Raw genomic sequence first — 8,897 nt, 5'->3', positions numbered from 1 at the left:
TTGATTTGCAAACCACTCTAACCATGTCTCCAAAGCAGAGCATTAAAATAAGATTACTAGTGCAAGTCAATAAGAGATTTATCTTATACAAGTGCTCCCAAATGATTCTGACATCCTTCAGGCAGCTGTAGTAGTTAGGGCTATATGGTAAATGAAATAATTTTAAAATATATGTTTCATTTTTTTACCCCTAAAGCCTTCTTCACTATTTCCTCCGAATTTCTTTGACTTTTCAAATGAATATGCTTTGCTTCAGTATTTATTTATATTAAAGCAGTCTAATTTATGTTTACTCAGAATTATTTTCTTCTTTGAGAAGTCCTGGGTATTACAAAGGCAAGAATTCCTTAGAGATAGTTATGGGGAAAATTTTTTTTCTAAAGCAAAACTGCAGGTGAAGTTGTGCTCAAATGAATGTCCAGGAGCCATGATTCAATGGAAAAGGTAAATGGGGTCTTCAGATATAGGAATAAAGTCATCATAGATATTGAGGAGTAGAGCCAGAAGCAGATATTGGGAACCAAAGTAAAGTGACAGTTAGGATGGTTATAACATGGATCTAGGAGCAAGAGATCCAATAAAAAAGGTATGTTTGTCTCCATATAGTCCGGGGAAACAGCCATAACCATTGTTCTTTGGGAAAGATTGAAGAACCACCATTCTGCTCAACAATTATGGGGTCATAACTAACCCATTTCAAGAGTAGATTCAGCAAAAATCTTGGCAGAGGAAGATTTTGCTAGATGCAAAATTTGATTCAAGGTGGAATTTCTTCTTTGAAGGGGTAACATACAGTAACATTATAAAGGAGATGAAGATTCTGAAAGGAAGAGGAGTAATCAAAAAATCAAGAGATAAAGAATAAGGGACTGTCCAGGTGAACCAACATGGAGGCTACCAAAAGTTTCCTTTTTTGTACTAAAATGTACAGTGTTAGACAAATGATATCACAATTTCTAATCCTATGGCTGTGTACTACTTTGGGAACATTTAAAAATCCAGTGGAATTAAATGTATATTTAGAATTTTGGTTCGAAAAGAAGGATGGAGGGTGGTCTTAAAAAGGGAGAAAATAAATAAGTGGGACTATGTCATATTAAAAAGCTTCTGCACAGCAAAGGAAACCATCAACAAAATGAAAGGGAAACCTACTGAATGGGAGAAAATACTTGCAAATCATATCTATCTATATAAAAAGGCAGTGTCCATTATGACCAGGACTACCAAAGGACCGACCCGTTGCCTTCCCCCAGCCCATAGGGGACTGGTGAGCTGCTGCAGGCCAGGCGGCAGGGAGCTGCTTGCACTGGGCCAGCCCCTCCCCTCCCCCTGTGGGCATCGGTGCAGCTGAGCCTGTGCCAGGCAGAGGCAGGAGATATGTGTCCCACACCCTGCCAAGTTCTCAGACCCCCATGCCAGCATTGAGGCCTCGGATGCCAGCGCTTTATCTGCCACAACTCCGCAGCCCTGGCACTGCCCAGGCAGAAGTTTTGTGTGCCTCACCTATCTGGCCCAGGCCTGTTTCTCAGTCTATCAACCTGACCCAGGGACTCTCAGCTGGCGAGCCCAGATGATCCTTCCCACCCCCAAGGGTCCAATGGCCTCTGTAGCTCCTGAGCCCATCTGAGGCTGCGACCTGCCCCTGGGAGGGTGGGTCTGGGCTGGGGATCCACGGCCTCTCCTCTGCAATGTCCCACCCAGCAGTGGGGGAGGGGTAAGCCTCCCTCCTTTCCAGTTCCTTCCCAGCGCAGAGGCTGGGGCATGTCTCTGCCCGCCCTCCACACCCTTCCAAACCCTGGGAAGAATTGCCTGCCCAACCAGCCCAGACAAGTGGCTCAGGCTCCCCACCCTCTTGAGCTTGCACCTGGCCTTGCCAGTGGCTGCCACTTCCCTCAGCCATCAGCCCACTGGCACGGGAGGAGAGGAAAAGAGGAGGGAAACTGTAGGTGCGACTCTGTCTGGTTAAACCGGCCTGCCTGAAAGCTCTCCCAGTGTTCCTCCCTGCCCTGTCTCTGCCAACGGGACCCAGCCCCTGATGAGTGTTCATCAGGGTTCCCGCCAACTTGGGAAGGTCAACGCCCAGCTGACTGCCAAGACCCCAGGTAGTAGACGCCTCGCGGTCAACAAGACAAAGAGGTCATGGAGGGTCAAGACCCTGCCTCTGGTTGAAGCAGGTGCTGTGGGAGCAAAGGGACCAAAAGAAATGGTTATATCCAACAGCCATCTAACTCCACACATGGTGTGCGAATTAGTCATTGTTAGAACCGAATTTAGAACTGGTGTGCCCCATTTTAAGCAGACCCCCCCAAATAGATTTACCATGTTGATAATTCACTTTACTACAGAAAGAATGCACAAAGATTCTTGAAATAAGCAAAATATCTTGCACCTCATAGTACGAAACGTTTAAACATCATTAAACATAATCTCTATGAGTAAAGGGAGTTGATTAGCAAAATCTAATATACCCAATTCAAAATGTCATTCAGAAATGCATCTACTGTGTAAAATCAAATTATGGGATCTAGGGTTTGGAAAAAGCAATTTTACTCCGCTCTACCTGCTCATCCCCTCAGCCTTATGCTTTGCACAAAGGTCTCAATAAAGAGATGGAGCAGAAGGTAAAGTAATGCCTCATGGCACTGAAATTTATCAGTTCCTTCAATAAATATTTATAAAAGTTGTATTAACATTGTGCCTGTTTTATAGAAGCACAATTCAGCTCTGTCCCTGTCTTCAAAGGGCTTAAAGTCTCTGAATTTCCGGTAAGGTAAACCCATAAACAGCCAAAGAAGGAGCAGGTTCCGGTACAGTTATTGTTATAAAAATTACCGAGTAAAAAACTGTCCTCACTCTCCCTCTAAGAAGAATTAAAAGGAGCAAATAAATATAATGAATGAGTCTTAACTCCTTTGAGGATATCAACCCGCAGGGACTAACACAGGTTTTGTGAGGCCTAAAGTTTAGTGAACCTGAAGAACTAATTTTAGGGGGGAGTGGGGGGCATATTTTTTTAATAAGGTTCAAAATGACTTTATTTAGAATAAGAAAAAATAAACTACAAATAACTGTAGGCCTGGGGAATCTGTCCCTTTCTCTTTTAAATCATTCAGACAGATTATCCAAAATGCTGCTGGTTGCAACTTGCTTGCTCTCTCCCCCAAAACAAATCCAGCTCTCACAGGGGCTCTGAAGCTTTCTTAACTTTACCATAAAATAAAATAAATAAATAAAATAAAATAAAATAAAATAAAATAACATTTCAACAAAACCTCTTTCTGGACAAAATTATTTCTTTTTAAATTTTTAAATTTTATCCAAGTAGTAAATACATAATACATAATGTATCCTTTTTTTCCTAATAGGTGTGTAGTGGTATATGATTGTTGTTTTTATTCTACTGTTGACACTATTATAGATGTCTCCCATTTCCCCCCCTTTACGCTCTTCCACCCAGCCCCCCCACCTCTGGCCATCACCACACTTTTGTCTATGTCCATCCCCCTGCCCTCTGACCTCTGTCAGTCCCTCCTATCCTATGTAATAAAAGGCTAATATACAAATCGACTAAACAGTGGAACAACCAGTTGTTATGATGCACATTGGTCACCAGGGGGCAGACACTCAATGCAGGAGCTGCCCCCTGGTGGTCAGTGTGCTCCCACAGCGGGAGTGCTGCTTAGCCAGAAGCCCTGAGCTGGGCTCACGGCTGGCAAGTGCACCAGTGGTGGCGGGAGCCTCTCCTGCCTCCGAAGGAGAGCTAAGGATGTCTGACTGCTGGTTTAGGCTCACTCCCCTTAGGACATCCCCTGAGGGCTCCCGGACTGCAAGCGGGAACAGGTCAGGCTGAGGGACCCCAGCCATGTGCACGTTGGGGGCAACCAGGCTGGCAGGTGAGGGCCATTAGGGGAGACCCAGCAGGCAGGCAGAGGCAGTTAGGGGTGATCAGTCAGGCAGACAGGTGAGTGGTTAAGAGCCAGTGGTCCTGGATTGCATGAGGGATGTTCGACTGCCAGTTTAGGCCTGATTCCCGGGATGGGGCCTAAACCGGCAGTCGGACATACCCTGAGAGGTCCTGGATTGGAGAGAGTGCAGCAGGCTGAGGGACTCCCCCCGCCCCCATGCATGAATTTTGTGCACCGGGCCTCTAGTATCTGATAGACTAATACACAAAATATATAAAGAACTCGTGCATCTCAATAGCAGAAAAAGAAACAATCTGATTTGAAAATAAGCGGGACAGCTCATTATTGATGTATAAAAATGCCACCGATTTAGGAATATTAATTTTGTATCCTGCTACTTCACTGAATTCATTTATTAGTTCCAGTAGAATTTTGGTGGGTTCTTTAGGGTTTTCTATACATGGTAGCATGTCATCTGCAAATAATGACAGTTTTATTTCTTCCTTCCCAATTTGGATGTCTTTTATTTCTTCTTGTCTGATTGCTATGGCTAGAACTTTTAATACTTTGTTGAATAAGAATAGTGAAAACAGACTTTCTGTATTGTTCCTGATCTTAAGAGAAACACTATATCACATGATTTCACTAATATGTGGAATCTAATGAACAAAACAAACAAAATAGAAATAGACTAATAGAAAAAGAGAACAGATTGACAGCTGAGGGGGATGTGGTTGGGTGTTGGGTAAAGTAAGTGAAAGGATTAAGAAAAAAATTTATAGGTATCAGTATGATGATTATCAGAGGGAAAAGTGATAGGGGCAGGTAGAAGAGGGGAAAGGAGAGATAAATGGGGATGGAAGGAGACTTGAGTTTTGGACAATACAAAATACAGATGAGGTATTATAGAATTGTATACCTGAAACTTACATAATTTATTAACCAATGTCACACCAATAAATTCAATAAAAATATATGTTAAAAAATGATCAGGAGATCTGAACAGATATTTTTCTAAGGAAGGTATAAAAATGAACAACAAATATATGAAAATGTGCTTTACATCATTAATCATAAGGAAAATGCAAATCAAAACCATGATGAGATACCATCCCATACCTGTTAGAATGGCTAATATCAAAAAGCCAAAAACTAAGTGTTGGTGAGGATTAAGAGAAAAGGGAACCCTTATCTACTGTTGGTGGGAATACACATTGCTATAGCCACAATGGATAACAATATGGTGGTTCCTCAAAAATAAAAAAAATCTAATTATATTATATTATATTAATTATATTATATTATATTATATTATATTATATTATATTATATTATATTATATTATATTATATTATATTATACTAGAGGCCCGGTGCACAAAAATTTGTGCACTCGGGGAGGGAGGGGGGGGGTCCCTCAGCCCGACCTGTGCCCTCTCCCAGTCTGGGACCCCTCGGGAGATAACGACCTGCTGGCTTAGACCTGCTGCCGGGTGGCAGAGGGCAGGCCCAATCCCTAGGTGCAGCCCCTGGTCAGGCTCAGAGCAGGGCCATTTGGGGAGTTGGGGCACCGCCCCATGTCATGCACAGAGCAGGGAGGATCAGGAGGTTGCGATGCCACCCTCAGTCACGCTCAGGGTAGGGCCGATTGGGGGGTTGGGGCACCGCCCCCTATCACACTCAAGGCAGGGTCGATGGGGAGGTTGCGGCGCAACCCCCTGTCACGCACAGAGCAGGGCCAATCAGGGGGTTGGGGCGCTGGCCCCTGTCACTCACAGAGCAGAGCCCATCAGAGGGGTTGGGGCGCCGCCACTCTCACACTCAGGGCAGGGCCGAAGGGGAGGTTATGGCTCTACCCCGTCACACACAGAGCAGGACCCGTTGGGGGGGGCGGGGGGGGAGGGGGTTGGGGCACCACACCCTGTCACACACAGAGCTGCAGAGCGATCAGGGGGTTGGGGAGCTCCCCCCTATCAGGCACAGAGCAGGGCTGATCAGGGGGTTGGGGCGCCTTCCCCTGTCCCGAACAGAGCAGGGCGGATAGGGAGGTTGTGGCCCCGCCCCCAGTTGCACACAGAGCCGCAGGGCGATCAGGGGGTTCAGGGGGTTTGGGCACTGCCCCCTGTCACACTGATGCCGTTGCCAGGAGGCCTCGCGGCTCCGCTGATCCCCGTGCACTGGGTGTGTGTGGGGGGGGAGTGTCCCTCAGCCCAGCCTGCCCCCTCTCACATACTGGGAGCCCTCAGGCGTTGACCCCCATCACCCTCCAATCGCAGGATGGGCCCCGATCGTGGGCTTCGCTTTAGGCCCAGGCAAGGGACCCCTAGCTCCTGGGACTGCCAGCTTTGACCATGCCCAGCTCCCATCACTGGCTCCACCCCTATTTCCTGCTATCACTGGCCAGGGCGGAAAAGGCACCTGATTCTCCGATCATGGCTGGGGGGCAGGGCAAAGGCGGCCCCAGGGCCGCCTTTGTCCTGCCCCCCAGCTCTTAGCTCCCCCCTGGGTTTCCGATCACTGTCAGTGGCAGGGGGCTTCTTCCTGCTTTCCCTTTGGCCTCCCTGCATTGTGCCTACATATGCAAATTAACCGCTATCTTGTTGGCAGTTAACTGCCATCTCAGTTGGCAGTTAATTTGCATATAGCCCTGATTAGCCAATGAAAAGGGTAGCTCGTACGCCAATTACCATTTTTCTCTTTTATTAGTGTTGATTATATTATATTATATTATATTATATTATATTATATTATATTATATTATATTATACTAGGGGCCCGGTGCACGAAATTCGTGCACTGGGGGGGGGGTGTCCCTCAGCCCAGCCTGCCCCTTCTCACATACTGGGAGCCCTCAGGCGTTGACCCCCATCACCCTCCAATCGCAGGATCGGCCCCTTGCCCAGGCCTAACGCCTCTGACAGAGGTGTCAGGCCTGGGCAGGGGACCCTCATTTCCCCCCATCACTGGTTCTGCCCCCAGCCCAGGCCTGATGCCTCTGGCCTAGGCGTCCGGCCCGGGCAGCGGGGACCCACAGCTACAGCAGCCCCGCGATCGTGGGCTCCGCTTTAGGCCCAGGCAAGGGACCCCTAGCTCCCGGGACTGCCAGTTTCAACCCTGTCCAGCTCCCATCGCTGGCTCCACCCCTACTTCCTGCTATCACTGGCCAGGGCAGAAAAGGCGCCTGATTCTCCGATCAGGCTGGGGGGCAGGGCAAAGGCGGCCCCAGGGCCGCCTTTGCCCTGCCCCCCAGCTCTTAGCTCCCCCCTGGGTTTCTGATCACTGTCAGTGGCAGGGGGCTTCTTCCTGCTTTCCCTTTCGCCTCCCTGCATGGTGCCTACATATGCAAATTAACCGCCATCTTGTTGGCAGTTAACTGCCAATCTTAGTTGGCAGTTAACTGCCAATCATAGTTGGCAGTTAACTGCCAATCATAGTTGGCAGTTAATTTGCATATAGCCCTGATTAGCCAATGAAAAGGGTATCGTCGTACGCCAATTACCATTTTTCTCTTTTATTAGTGTAGATTATATTATTATATTATATTATATTATATTATATTATATTATATTATATTATAATATAAACCAGGAATTCCACTTTTGGGTATTTAATCTGAAAATAAATTAAAATACAAATTCAAAAATATACATGTATTCCAAATTCACAATAATGTTCATTGCAGCATTATTTACAGCAGTCATCTTGGATAGACAATTTTAATAATTATGACTTCCAAATGTTTTGGGGAAGGGTTAGGAGTGGTCCATAGGACTGTTCTTATTAATTGAAATTCACTCTTAGCTTTAAGTATATCTATATGTTGATGATTCTCAACTTTAATCCCCAAGCCTGACCCTTTTCCTGGTTTTTGGTCTCATCTACCCAATTCCCTGTATTATATATGAAATTACAGATTTCAAGGAAGACAGAATACTTAGTTTCCTTTCAAGAAATCTTCCTTCAGTATACTTATTTCAATAAATAGCTCCACCAAGGCTCAAGCCAAAAATTATTGAGATCACACTAAATTTTCTCTTTTCTTTTATCCTTGAACCCCAACCCAAGTCCAGAAATAAGTTCTCTTGACTTTCTTTTATCCTTAAAGACATCCTGAATCTGACCACTTTTGAACTGCTTCCACCACTGTCGCTCTAGTCTGCAGGAAGTTAATCTCCCACTTGATATTGTAATAGCTTTTTAGTTGTTCTATACTCTTTTCTTTACCAGAGTGATCACTGATTTAATTCTCCTCCCAACCTACTCCAGCTATTGCAACAAACTGCCACGCAAGGTTGTTGGTACTTATCTCTCTCTGCCTATGACACTCTTCCCCTAGATATTTCCATGACACTCTCCCTCATTCCATTCAGGTCTTCCTTCCAATGTCATGTCGTTTGAGAGACCTTCCATGATCATATGATCTAAAGTGGCAGACACTTTTCCTTATCACTTCTTTTTACTCTCATTCTCATTTATTTTCCTCATAGCACTTTTTCCTAGATGATTTGTGTTGACTGCCTGCCTTCCAGAGAAGTATATATCATCATGAGGACAGGAACTAAATCTGTCTTGTTTATTGCTATATTGCTGGCCTCCAAAACAGTGGAGGCACATAGTAGGTATTCATTTTTTATTGAAAAAAGAAATGAATGAAAGAACCATAGCTCACAACACCAAATGGAGACATTGGAGTCAACAGATAATTAATGACTTTTGGGAAGGAGTGTCTATTCAGGTGGAAGTTCAGTGATCTTAGCTATTATTTTCATATTAATGGAATACACTACTTAAATATATTTATGAATGCTATTTCCCTAAAACTGTGGTCAGACAGTTTAATGTTATTATAAACTTCCTTACAACACATTTGGAAAGTTTGGAATATTTTAAAAAACAACTATAGTAAGGTATAATTGAGATCATTGAAATATTGAATTGCACATGTTGAAAGTGTGTAATTTTATCAGTTTTAACAAGTGTATATAAATAAAAA

This window comes from Myotis daubentonii, chromosome 3 (genome assembly GCF_963259705.1).
Source record: "Myotis daubentonii chromosome 3, mMyoDau2.1, whole genome shotgun sequence".
In the NCBI taxonomy this organism is placed as follows: domain Eukaryota; kingdom Metazoa; phylum Chordata; class Mammalia; order Chiroptera; family Vespertilionidae; genus Myotis; species Myotis daubentonii.
The sequence above is the reverse complement of the archived record's forward strand: the minus strand, read 5'-3'. Positions refer to the sequence as shown.